Here is a 12,396-nt window from a genome sequence, read left to right as displayed (position 1 = left end):
GCAAAGATAGAACAATATGACTGGGGAATTTAAAAAAATTCTTTGAAACCATCCATCTTCACAAATAGGATCTGGAAGTGCAGGACCTGCATGGGGAGAAGTTTTGAGCTTTGAAAGAGTCACAGATTAATGTCCAGAATAACTCATTGCTTGCAACTTCTTTACTGGAAATTTAATTACCAAGGAAGAAAGGTCATTTAGAAATTCAGAAGAGCAGCTGAGCAAGGAAGATAAATTAGAAAATCATCACCTTAAAACTGACTAACAAGTTATTAGTATAGATGAAATTGGCCTGGGCAAGTATGTTGAGCAAGAAAAGAATAGAGCCAAGGAAGACACCCAATGGAAGACACAAAAGAAACTACAAAATAAATGGTAGACAGAGAGCTTCAAAGAGGAAGCTATGGCCAACAGTGTCAAAGGCCTCTGTGAGGTCAAATAAAATGGAGTCTACAAAGGGCCATTGGGCACTTTGTTTCAAAGTGTAACTCTAGAGAGCACAAGTCTGTAATACAATGTCATTTTGAGGTCATGGCTACTATTGTCTGGATCAAAAATAATCAGTATTTTATTCTGAGATATTTAATAACCAAATTGAATTGTTCTTTTAGGTCTCTTATTAAATTGATTTAAAAAGCCTAATTCTGATACTAAATGTAAAAGGGACAAGACAGCCCATGATACAGTGGAATGAGCTATTTTGGGCTTATCCTATCAAATTGCCAAAAAATGGCAGAATCATTTTCAATTTGGCACTTGAAAATATTTTTTCAAGAGCACTTGAAAATATTTCTAAAGGAACAGCTAAATCAAACTTGCTTGGGTCACCTACTTACACTGAATTATTTTTGCTTTCCACAGACATTGCAAAAGGTGAAAACCAACACTAGGCTTGGTAGTGTGAAGAGAGAATATAGAGGGATATAAGGCATTACAAGGAAAGATGATACAAAGGGGATAATGAGGGAAACACATACCCTCGAGTAGCAGGAAAATACAGAACATCTGCTCTGTTCATGAACCAAGCCAAGGCCAGTCATCTGACAAGAATAGAGATAGGCCAGTGGCAGGTGTGCACACGCACACACTCACACACAAGCTCTAAAAGCAAGCCAGGGTCCCCAGTCAACCTGGAAAACACCAGTTGACTCAATTTGACTTTAGCCCCTGATTATTGACTAGGTTCAAAAGTCAAATGTCTTTCCTGTCCATAACCATTTGGTTCTTCTTAACTAGGAAAACACATTTTCCAGCTCTATCTCAGGGGGACTTTCTGTATGTAGTTGCAACATAATGCCACCTACAGAGAAAGTAGTATACAAATGAGAAACAGATTTGCAATAAATGTATTAAAACTTTTGCATTGTGGACCAAAGAGCAAAATTCTGTGGGTATCTACCCAGGCAGACATTGGCAAGAAGGCTTTGACTGGTGATTGCTTACAACTTCCAGTGAAAAGGAATTGAGAGAAATGTTAATAGTTGAACTTGTACTTCCTGTACTTTTTGCTAACCCTCTTCTGTCTCCATAGATTTGGGGCTGTCACTATCACTCCTAAGTTGGTTTAATATAGCTCTATTTCATCACTTCATAGTATTGAAGCTTAAACCTGAGAGATTATTTCCTCCCTCAATGAATGATCAGTTTTCAGCTCCTAGAAATCATGATCAGAGAACAAACCCTATGGGCCGTGCAACAATGGCAGCAGGCATGGCCAGGTTTTCCTGACATATTCACAAGCCAGTATGGAGCGTCTGCCCTTAGCAACCCACAAAGCTTCTGAATATGCCTTCGGAAAATGACTCCACTGTGTGTGCTTTTATTGTAAAAAAAAAAAAAAAGTGCACCTTTGGAAGAAGCTTTGGAGTAGTCTTCTCCCTCTGATAAAGCTTTAATAACACTAATTTTTTTGTAAATACTCTGGAGCCTAGTAGAGAATTAATCGGTCTTTTCTTGGTCATGAAACTGAGTCACATTTCATTGATCTGTCCTTTTGGGCACTGCTGTTCTGTATTTGACTCTAGAACTTTTGAATGGCTCCATGTTGGCCTAGCTGCCCTTTCCATGGCTGATTCAGAGAAATCCATGTAAACTTGGGCAATTCACCTCACATTGCAAGGAACTGAACTGGGCTTCATCATTGTTAATTAGCCTCCGTAATTGCCCTTGCTCAGGGCTTTATGCCATATGCCTTTCTTGAATTCAATTACAATAACAACAAAAAAAAACCCAACCTTATTAAATACCTATTTTATGCAAGGCACATTAGGAGGAGGGCTAAAAATGTGTATAAAATGTAACTCTTGCTTTCCACAAACATGACATGAGAGTTAAGATGATACACAAATAACTTCAAGGCAATGTCTGAAATGACATCAGAGATTTCACAGGAGGCCCAAAGTCCCTTCCAGTGACTTCCATTATGTCTGGTAAGACTTCACAGAAAAGTGTAGCCTTTGAGCTGGGCCTGAGGGGTAGAGAAGATCGCTCCAGGTATAAACGGAAAGGAGGAAAGGGCATTCTGAGTAGAAGCTTGATCAAAGGAAAGAAAGCAAGAGAGGATGAGATGAAGTTAAAAGCACAGGAAATGAAGCTTGACTAATAGTGATTATGCTTTCTGGTCCTGGCACCTTCACTCGGTCGGTCTTTCCAACCACATGTGACTGGTCCTGAGGGAAGAGCAGGGGTTCCCACGCCCAGAAGGGACGACAGCCCCTGCCGCTTCGCACCCTGGGACTCCTTGCAGCTGACTGGTAACTGGATAAGTGGATTTGCAGGTGATCTAGCTTATCTAGTTTAAATGAAACAAACCTTCAGAAAATGGACTTGGAATTCTGGACTTAAAAGAATTTCTACAGGGACGGCTGGTTGGCTCTGTCTGTAGAGCATGTAACTCTTGAACTCCGGGTCGTGAGTTTGAGCGCTGCATTGGGGGTAGAGTTGACTTCAAAAAAAAAAAGAGAATTTCTGCAGAAGCTTCGGGTGGAAGCTTCCTGTGAGCCCAAAAGACAGCGAGAACGTGGCAGAGCTGTCCCAGATGCGGGGAGCGCACTTCCTCAGCCACACACTTCACTTATTCCTTTCAGTGAAGGTGAATTTCCAACAGAAAGGGGGAGTGTAACTGCTTTTCAGAAGAAACTCCTGCCACTGAGAGGTCTTCTGAAAAATGACCCCATTGTCTGTGATTTTGTTGTTGAGAAGAATCAGAGGTGTAACCAAGCAGTGTGATCAGAGCTTCACACCTACCTTGGAAACATTTTCTAATCTTTTAAAAATGTCCCAAGTGAAGCATTTCAGTAGATTTGAAGCTGTTTCCTAAAGATGTAAAACTAAAACACCTTTGGATTACTTCAGGTGAACAACTGGTTGACATCAGGACGACGTCAATCTTCTCAGCTACTTTCATCAAACCGCATGCTTGGTGGGGAGGTCGAATCTATTCATATCATGCTTCCATATGCCAAGCCAATAATATGTTCTTTCCGTTTGAATCTACTTTTCTTTTTTTAAAATGTTTTATTTATTTGTTTGAGAGAGAGCACAAGCAAGGGGAGGGGCAGAGGGTGAGGGAGAAGCAGGCTCCCCACTCAGCGGGGAGCCCAATGTCAGGCTCAACCCAGGAACGCCAGATCATGGCCTGCTCTGAAGTCAAACACTTAACCAAGTGAGCCATTCAGACGCCCCTCTGTTTGTTTTATAGATCTATAAAACATTTATGATAGCACTATTAATAAACCAGTGCGTGCACGCACGCGTGTTTGTGTGTGTGTGTGTGTTTGCTTAATTTTTTAACTGATACGAGTACACTGTAAAATTTTTTTGAGACCCTTGGGTTAGATCCGGGATCAGTACACTTTTCCTCTGAAGGACTAGATAGTATACATTTTCAAATTTGTGGCAACTATGCCCTCTTATAATTACTCAGCTCTGGTATAGAAGTGTGAAAGCAGCCACAGACAATATGGGCATGGCTACATTCCAGTAAAACTATTTACAAAAACAGGATGTGGGCTGATTTGGTCCTTGGGCCATAGTTTGCCAGTCCCTGGCTTAGAGGACGGAGCTATTTGCTGATCTACAGAGTGCCCTAAGAAAGCCCATACAGTGTCATGTCATAGGTGAGAAAGACAACAAGGATAGGAACTACATAGACTTGCATCTGGTCCTGACTTTGTAATTACTTGTATGAATCACTTCATTTCTTAGACCCTAGGTTGCATGTATAAAATGTGGAGCTTGGGTTGAAAATAACCTCCGAAATACCTTCTCGTTGAATCATTCCATGGTCCCAATATCGCCTCGCCACATCTGTGGATTTTTTTTTTTTTTTACCTAGGACCTGATTTCTAAGCAGAATCTGTGAAAATCTGATTTAACTCTGTGGGCAAAGTGAGTACAAGACAGTGGAGAAGGTGACAAAAATAAGAGAGGACAGAAATGCTGTTCTAAAAACTGGGAAGTCCCAACTTAGGGCTCCTGAAAAATCCTTTACAGTGCATTGTCAGTGATGGTCAGTCTACTCGTCTTGCAGCTCTGATGTGGGGAGCTGGCCCTTTATCTCCTGGGAAAAGTGCAGTGTGAATGAAATACCCAGAGTGGAGACTGAAACTAGAAAACCCTCCTGTGTGCTGCCCTGGGGCCTCTGCCACGGAAGGAGCCTCTCTCCTTAAGCTTTGTAAACTGTTTGGTTACTCTTGTGGTTAATGAGGAGCTGTCTTTCTGTGTCTGCCAAGCACAACTGGACCTTCACTAATGCCCTTCATGCACTCCAAGCCCCAGCCAGACTCAACTGTTTGCTTTTCCATGTCCATATTTCCTGACTCCGCAACCTCACCATTTGAGCTCTCTGTATGTGGGTGGGGCCTCGTCCGTCCCCTGCCACCCCCAGTCCCAAAGGATCCAGCTCAAACACCACTTCCTCCATGAAGCCTTCTCTCATCCCTCAGCCAGCAATGCCAGCTTCTTCCTCTAAACTCTACATCACTGTATCAGTAAGTCTCCTATGATATTTCCACATTCTGTCTGCTCTTGCATTTTTACAGATGTCTTTGCTTCCCTACCAGAGTAGAAAGTCCTTTCAGGAGTTTAATTCATCTTGGTTTCCTTCTCAGTGGCTTCAACAGAGTAGATGATCAATAAATATCTGTTGAATGGACATCCTAATTCTGGCCACCTGAGGGTCCATCTGCAATTTCCCACAACCACAAATTAAGACCCTACCTTCCCATCTGGCCCAGAATCACCACGTCATCCTCAGAATCTAGACCCCTCAGGCAGCTCCTTTTGCTGCCCACAGCTCCCCACCCTGATGTCCCACCCAAATTTAACTGTCCTCCCCTCAAAGTTTAGGTCTCACATGGATCACTAGTTTGATTGGGGAGAGGAATGTATACAAGATTAGAAACCTACAAGCCAATGCCAGTGCTGTAACATTGTAATTTGTAATTAGAGAATAGGATATCTTTATGGTAAAGTCAGTTATCTCCCCAACTGAAAGCAGTGCCTTGTATACCAGGTAACAGTTTCGAGGAACTAGTGATTGCTTTAGTATCTAGCTGAGAGACAGCATAAGCCTTATTGGTTAATAATCTGTTGTTGGGATAGAAACCTGCTGGTGTGTGACAGATACCCTTGAGTAATTTTAAGTACTGTTCCAGAATGTCTCTAATGCCTGTGTTTCCCTCCCTCGGAACCCTGGCTGTCTGATTCTTAAGCTGTTGGTGATTGTAATTCAATTAACCCACACAAATGAAGGTGCTTCATTATTAATATTGCTCTGTTAAAATGTTTTCATTTTTATAGGGGTCTTCTATTAACTCAAAGGGAGTCTTTAAGCGTGGAACGTTTTTATGTGGTTTGGTTTGGTCAGGCTGGCTCTTAACCAAGTCAAAACAAATAGGTATTTGCTTTTTTCCCTCTGCAGTGAGCAGGGCCAGTGTTAGGTAAGGTTTCTGTTGACTTAGGAAGATGATCTACCAAGCACAGAGCAAACTCCTTGACTTCTTTTCCCAACAGTAGGGAGATTGGACCCATTAGCGATGGTTGGCTCCCAAGTCCTCTGCAAGAATAAATGTTCTTTCCAAAGAGCCAAACATCCAGGATTTGGCCCATCATTTTCCATTTCCTGTCTCCACTCAAGGTTTGTCTTTCTATTTGCTACCCCTTGTAAACAAAACTGCAGTTCTAGCACTTGGAGGGGAGCTACTCGCCAGCTGGACGTTAGGTACGTTTGTGCAATACCTCTGGGGTCAGGGAGGCAGTCACCACCCGAAAATATGCGTTCTCGCCAGAGTGACACTCCTGCATTTCAGCAGAGGTGCTGGAAACAATGGTCCGGTGTCCTATCTATCAGTATAGTGGAGCTTTCTGTTTCTGAGGAAGAGAGGAAGCATGAAAGGGGGAGGAAGATGGGAGGCTCTGCCGCCAAACGGAAAGAAGGAGAGCCAACAGAGAGTACCGGGCAAGAGGAAATGAAGAGTCAATCTTTTTCTAATTAAGAAAAATGAGAGTGGAAGCAGAAAAGCTCCAGAGGGTACTTTTGGAGGAGGAGAGGATGATAGAAGGCCTGTTATGAAAATCCATTACCCATGAATTTTCCCCCAGTAAGCACTGCCTGTCTGGAGAGGCTGGGGAGAGTCCTCTCCGCTGACACAGGACACGTGACGGCCGTTAGCAGCGTCCGCAGGCCGTGCGCCATTTCCGTCTGCGCGTCTGCAGTGCCACTTGCCCCGTCAGGGATTCCCTTTCATTAGTCACAGGTTCGTAATCTCTACTTTAAGGACATCTTGTTTTCCTTTTTCCAGTCGCCTTACTCCTTTTGTCAGATGCTTACCAACGTGACAGCGGTACCATCATTGGAAGCCCCACCACGTGAAATGGTGGCCCTTTGTACCACACCACACAAATATTTCAATTTGGGGCTAAGACCTGAATTTCTAGACACTAAGCATAAGACTCCTCTAACGTGAGTTCGTATTTTTACATTCGAAGATGGAAAGGGGAATTTCTGTTCCTAGGAGTCTTTGGCTATGAAAAGAACCTGCTTGTATATGTATCTACGGTCAGATACGGCTGCTCCAAATTGGCGGGGGAATGTGGGGGTCTCCCTGCACCCCGCTCTGGGATAGTTGTTGAGCCAGTTATATATCCAGGTGCAGACCTAGTGCAAAAGAAAGGACTGGTAAAATGTAGTGTTGCCCGTCACAGACACCTGGGTCTGAATTGCTTTAATATGTTGTATTTGAAAAAAATTAAAGCCGAGCTTTTTTTGTCCACATCTACTGTGTACATTAAAGCTAGATTGTCTTAATTAATAGATATAGCAGGGAGCCTGGGTGGCTCAGTCAGTTAAGTGTTTGCCTTCAGCCCAGGTCATGATCTCAGGGTCCTGGGATGGAGCCCCATAGCAGGTTCCTTGCTCAGCAGGGCACCTGCTTCTCTCTCTGCTGCCCCCCCAACTTGTGCTCTCTCTCCCTCTCTCTCTCTCTCTGTCAAATAAATAAATAAGATCTTTAAAAAAATAGATAAGCGGTCAGGAAACAGCCCCGAGTCAGATTTTTCTTTTGGTTGACATTTTAAAAAGCCTAAGTTTATTAATGGCTGTATTTATTTAAGATTCTTATTATTTAATATTTCTTGGTAAACAAAGAATCCTAGGTTGGGGATGAAGAAGAGGTCATACTTCATGAAAACACAGAATTGGGTTTATCTCTTATTAGTCATGTTTTATACTAGTTGATAAGAGTTAAAATAGAGGAAAAGAAAAGTTTGAGGGGCGCCTGGGTGGCTCAGTGGGTTAAGCCTCTGCCTTCAGCTCAGGTCATGATCTCAGGGTCCTGGGATTGAGTCCCGCATCAGGCTCTCTGCTCAGCAGGGAGCCTCTTTCCTCCTCTCTCTCTCTCTGCCTGCCTCTCTGCCTACTTGTGATCTCTGTCAAATAAATAAATAAAATCTTTTAAAAAATAAAAAAGTTTGATTATTTTAATTCTCTTATTGGCCACTTAAACATTTCTCTCACTCCTTTTCATTCATTTTGACCAAGGTTCAACATTAGTAACCAAGTGAGGAGCAAAGTAGATCTTCTCCATCATCAACCTGCTCTTTCCATACCTACACTTTCCAAACGTTTATAAATGAAACGGTGACCTGTTTGGATCTGACCAAGCTTATTGTTTTAACGGGGCGGGATAGCAGGAGGGATGCAAACGCAGTCCTGTCTGTGGCAAAATAGATTTTCGTTTAATCTCAGGAAACTGTCATGGAATTATTCCTCCAAAATCTGTACTAAATAGGTTTGACAGATGCCTTGTTCCTTTCAAAAATAACTGTGATAAAAATAGCAGTTCAGTGGAGATGCCTGGGTGGCTGGGTCCATTAAGCATCGATTGTTGATTTCAGCTCAGGTCATCATGTTGGGGTCCTGAGATCGAGCCCCGAGTCAGGCTCCCCCCTCAACTTGGCATTCCCTCCCTCTGCCCCTCCCACCCTGCCCCCCACTCTCTATCTCACTCTCTCTCAAATAAATAAATCTTTTTTAAAAAAATAGTAATTCATTAAGAAAGAAAATCCAGATTCTGTTCATTTAGTTCTGCTGAATATCACTAACCATCTATGGACTTCTTTTTTAAATTATTTTATTAATATATAATGTATTATTTGCCCCAGGAGTCATCTATGGACTTTCAAAAAGAAAATAGTACCAGTTGAATAAAGAGTTTAGATAGAAATTCCAGCCTCAAGAAATGTTTGCAAAACCCTGTGCCTCATCTATCATTCTAAACTACAGCTGTTCACATAAACATAGATGAATCTCGGAAACACATCGTTTTGTGAAAAACTAACCATAGAGGGCACCTGGGTGGCTCAGTTGTTAAGCGTCTACCTTCAGCTCAGGTCATGATCCCAGTCTCCTGGGATGGAGCCCCCCATCCAGCTCCCAGTTCAGTCAGAAGCCTGCTTCTCCCTCTCCCATTCCCCCTGCTTCCGTACCCTCTCTCGCTGTATCTGTTTCTGTCAAATAAATAAATAAAAATCTTAAAAAAAAAAAAAAAGAAAGAAAGAAACTAACCGTAGAATGTATACAGTATAATTACATAAAGTTCTAAGAAGGTAAAACTAAAAAATAAATTGTTGGGGCGCCTGGGTGGCTCAGTTGGTTAAAGCCTCTGCCTTTGGCTCAGGTCGTGATCCCAGGGTCCTGGGATCGAGCCCCACGTTGGGTTCTCTGCTCAGCGGGGAGCCTGCTTCCCTTCCTCTCTCTCTGCCTGCCTCTCTGCCTACTTGTCATCTCTCTCTGTCAAATAAATAAATAAAATCTTCTAAAAAAAAATAAAAAATAAAATAAACTGTTGAGTCATGCATACCTTGGGAGTGAAACTACCAAAAAAAAAAAGTAGGAGAGTAATAATTGACAATAATAATTAAATAATAATTAATAATAATAATTAAAATAACCCAGAGGAAGGCAAGGTGGAGGGGTGTGCGTATTTCACTGTCTGATGCTGTTTTCTACTCCGCTCCATGGCACATGACATGTTTTTGCACCGTGGTCTGTGGTTATAAAACTCATGTGATTATGGAATGTCACCATTGTATGAAGCATGTGGAAGGCGGAGGGTGACAGCTGGCAGCGATGACATGTATCAGAGCCCTGGAGGATGTCAGCACACAGTGTCTTACTGTTGGGATCTAAAACTTACTGTTGCTATGCAAACTGTAGTAATTCTCATAAAGGTGTTAGGGGAAAGGTTCGGGGTGGAGAAAGGGAATAATTGAAATAGAACATACCTCTCTTCCTGGGTAAATTTCTTCAGAGTAATTTTCAGAGTAAGACTATATGCCTTCACCCTGGCCAGAGGCACACCATTGATACAGCAGTGAATTATATGATGACAGCTTATTTTTACCTTCTTTCCCTACCAAAAACCCCATATAATTATGTAGATATATAAAATAAATAATATATAAATATATAATAAATGATAACAATATTTTAAAATATATATGTACTCTAAATCAAAGGAACTTTTCTTTCATTCTGTTCAATTTGATTACTAGCAGACCAGTTGACTATTAGCTATTAACCCATTTCTAAACTTATTCTGCCTTAAAAATTTCTTTTATTGATTTTTTTCTCCATTGTCATTTTTAATGCCTTTCTTTAAGGAATTCAAGGGGGAAACATTCAGAATTGGACTTTATGTTCATTAAACGAAACCACAACATTCTGCAGACACCACATATAAACAAAATGATATCTAAGAGCCTGGAATGTTGCTATAAACTTCTTTTAATTTTAGAACATACAGTAAATCTCTGGGGCAAATAGGACTTGTTTCAGTAGGTTGGATTTTCCCTCCTAATCACAGCATTGCCTGAGAGTTTGCTAAGAGCTTTTGAGCAATTCACAGAGCTGATGGGATATGTTTGGAGATTCTGCTTACAAGTCATATTATGAAAGAAAGTCACCAGGGTTTTTGGTACATGGAAAAGAATAATGAAAGTATGTATTCGTCATTTTGCCTCCTAATAGTTGAATCCATCTGTAACCCACAAGAGGTTTTAACTCTTTAAGTTGGATCCCATATTAAGACACAGGTTAAGACAATGACATAGAACCAAGAGTGAGGGAAATCAGATGAAAGCAATTGACTAAGAAGTTTTTCTTTAAAAAAAGAAGAAGAAGAAAAAGAAATCATTTTTCCTTAAGGCCTTCTCCTGAATCTGGCCACTGTGAGGAATGGAGAGCTGCAGAATGCTGTGGACAGGATCATGTTTGTGGTTGAGTGTCTCAGTTACATCCTGGAATCCCCCCACCTCAACCAACACCACCTTCTCTCAGACAACTCCTTATATGAAAGTGTGAAAGTGGAAATAGTATGGGTTGCAGGGAGAGGAGAGCCGATCTGAGAATTCAGCCAACCCTACCAGCCCACAGGTTGTTGTGAATTTGCAAATGGTGAACTATTGGTAGGGTCTCTGGTAGTGAATTTATTCAGTCTGTTGGAATTTTAGGTGCAGTATTCTCTTTTTAAAATACGGGAATGTGGCACAGACAAGGAAGGCAGAAAGACTCTGGACACTGATCTGCATGGGGACCTCTTTAAGTCTTTTGTAAGCAGTGCTGGCTTCAGTAGCACTGACACTGAAATTGTGGCAATCCAGGAAAGATTAGTGTGGCCCCTGCCCAACGATAACCTGCAAATTCGTGAAACATTCCTTATTTTTTAAAAAAAAAGTCTTTAATAAATAGGCCTCATTTTAGTGCTTTGATCCTTTTATTTTCTCTGTGGCTTTCTTCACTTAACCTGTGGGTCTGCATGTGTGTCTGTGTGTGGGTGTGCTCACTAGCATGAGGGATGTTGAAAAACAAAAGGCTTTGAAGGTGACAATTCAGAGTCAGTTCTGTGGCGCTCTTGTCATCTCTTGTTGTACACCTGTGGTTCTCTAGTGGTGAAGGTACTGGAAGAGATTCCCAGATTGATATCCATGCCCGTACTTTCTGTGGTCTGATAAGTACCCGTTTCAGGCATGAGAGAAACTGTTCTTCAAATACATAGAAATGCAGTGGTTTAGAAGACAGATACCCTTTTATGTATTGTTGAATTTATAGACATTTTATAAAACATTTTATTAGTAAATAACAAAAATATAGTTATCATGATACCTTAATGTTTCTTGATATTTTGTTTTTTTAACTTTTTTAAAGATCTATTTATTTTAGAGAGAGAAAGAGAGAGAGAGTGTGAATGAGAGGGGGAGAGAATCTCAAGCAGGCTCCACACTGAGCAAAGAGCCTGATGTGAGGCTCGACCTCATGACCCTGCAGTCATGACCTGGGGCGAAACCAAGAGTCGGATTCTTAACCGACTGTGCCACCCAGGCCCCCTTCTTAATATTTTAAAAGGATCCATCTTCTTAAAATAGTAGAAACCACTGCTATACAAGATATAGAAAGTTAAATATTTTCTCTGGTCCTGTCAGTTAGCAGGGGGCTGTCTTAATATATGCTAATGTGACTTGGTTATTTGAAGTGACAGAGCATGGGGAATTCTCACTTCAAAACATCTAGAGTGACTACTATGAAGGGTGATGGGACAGAATCTTTAAATGAACGTACACTATGCCACTTCCCAGTTATCTACCCTATAAAAGGCGTGCACAAGAAGGAACTGTATGCAACAGAGTTGTAGCACTATTTGCAACAGAGAAAAACTAGGAGAAACCCAAATGTCTGTCGAAAGGAAAATGGTTAAATAAACTGAGGGCTCCTGTGCAGTAGATGATAAGAATAAATTATGTCTTGATGAACTGATTTAGAAAATCATCAAATATATTATTAAATTGTTTTAAGTTGCAAAATATTGTATCATGTATACCATGTATGTAAAAGAAAAA

The 12,396-nt window shown here is 41.3% G+C and overlaps 1 protein-coding gene across 7 annotated transcripts in view; it reads left to right on the top strand.

Annotated features, from left to right (window-relative positions):
- CALD1 (caldesmon 1) overlaps positions 1–12,396 on the top strand; it is a 185,720-nt gene that overhangs the window by 127,992 nt on the left and 45,332 nt on the right. The window lies entirely within an intron of this gene.

Source organism: Mustela nivalis (genome assembly GCF_964662115.1).
Source record: "Mustela nivalis genome assembly, chromosome: 12".
In the NCBI taxonomy this organism is placed as follows: domain Eukaryota; kingdom Metazoa; phylum Chordata; class Mammalia; order Carnivora; family Mustelidae; genus Mustela; species Mustela nivalis.
Note: the sequence above shows the minus strand (reverse complement) of the source record. Positions and strands in the feature narration are given on the sequence as shown.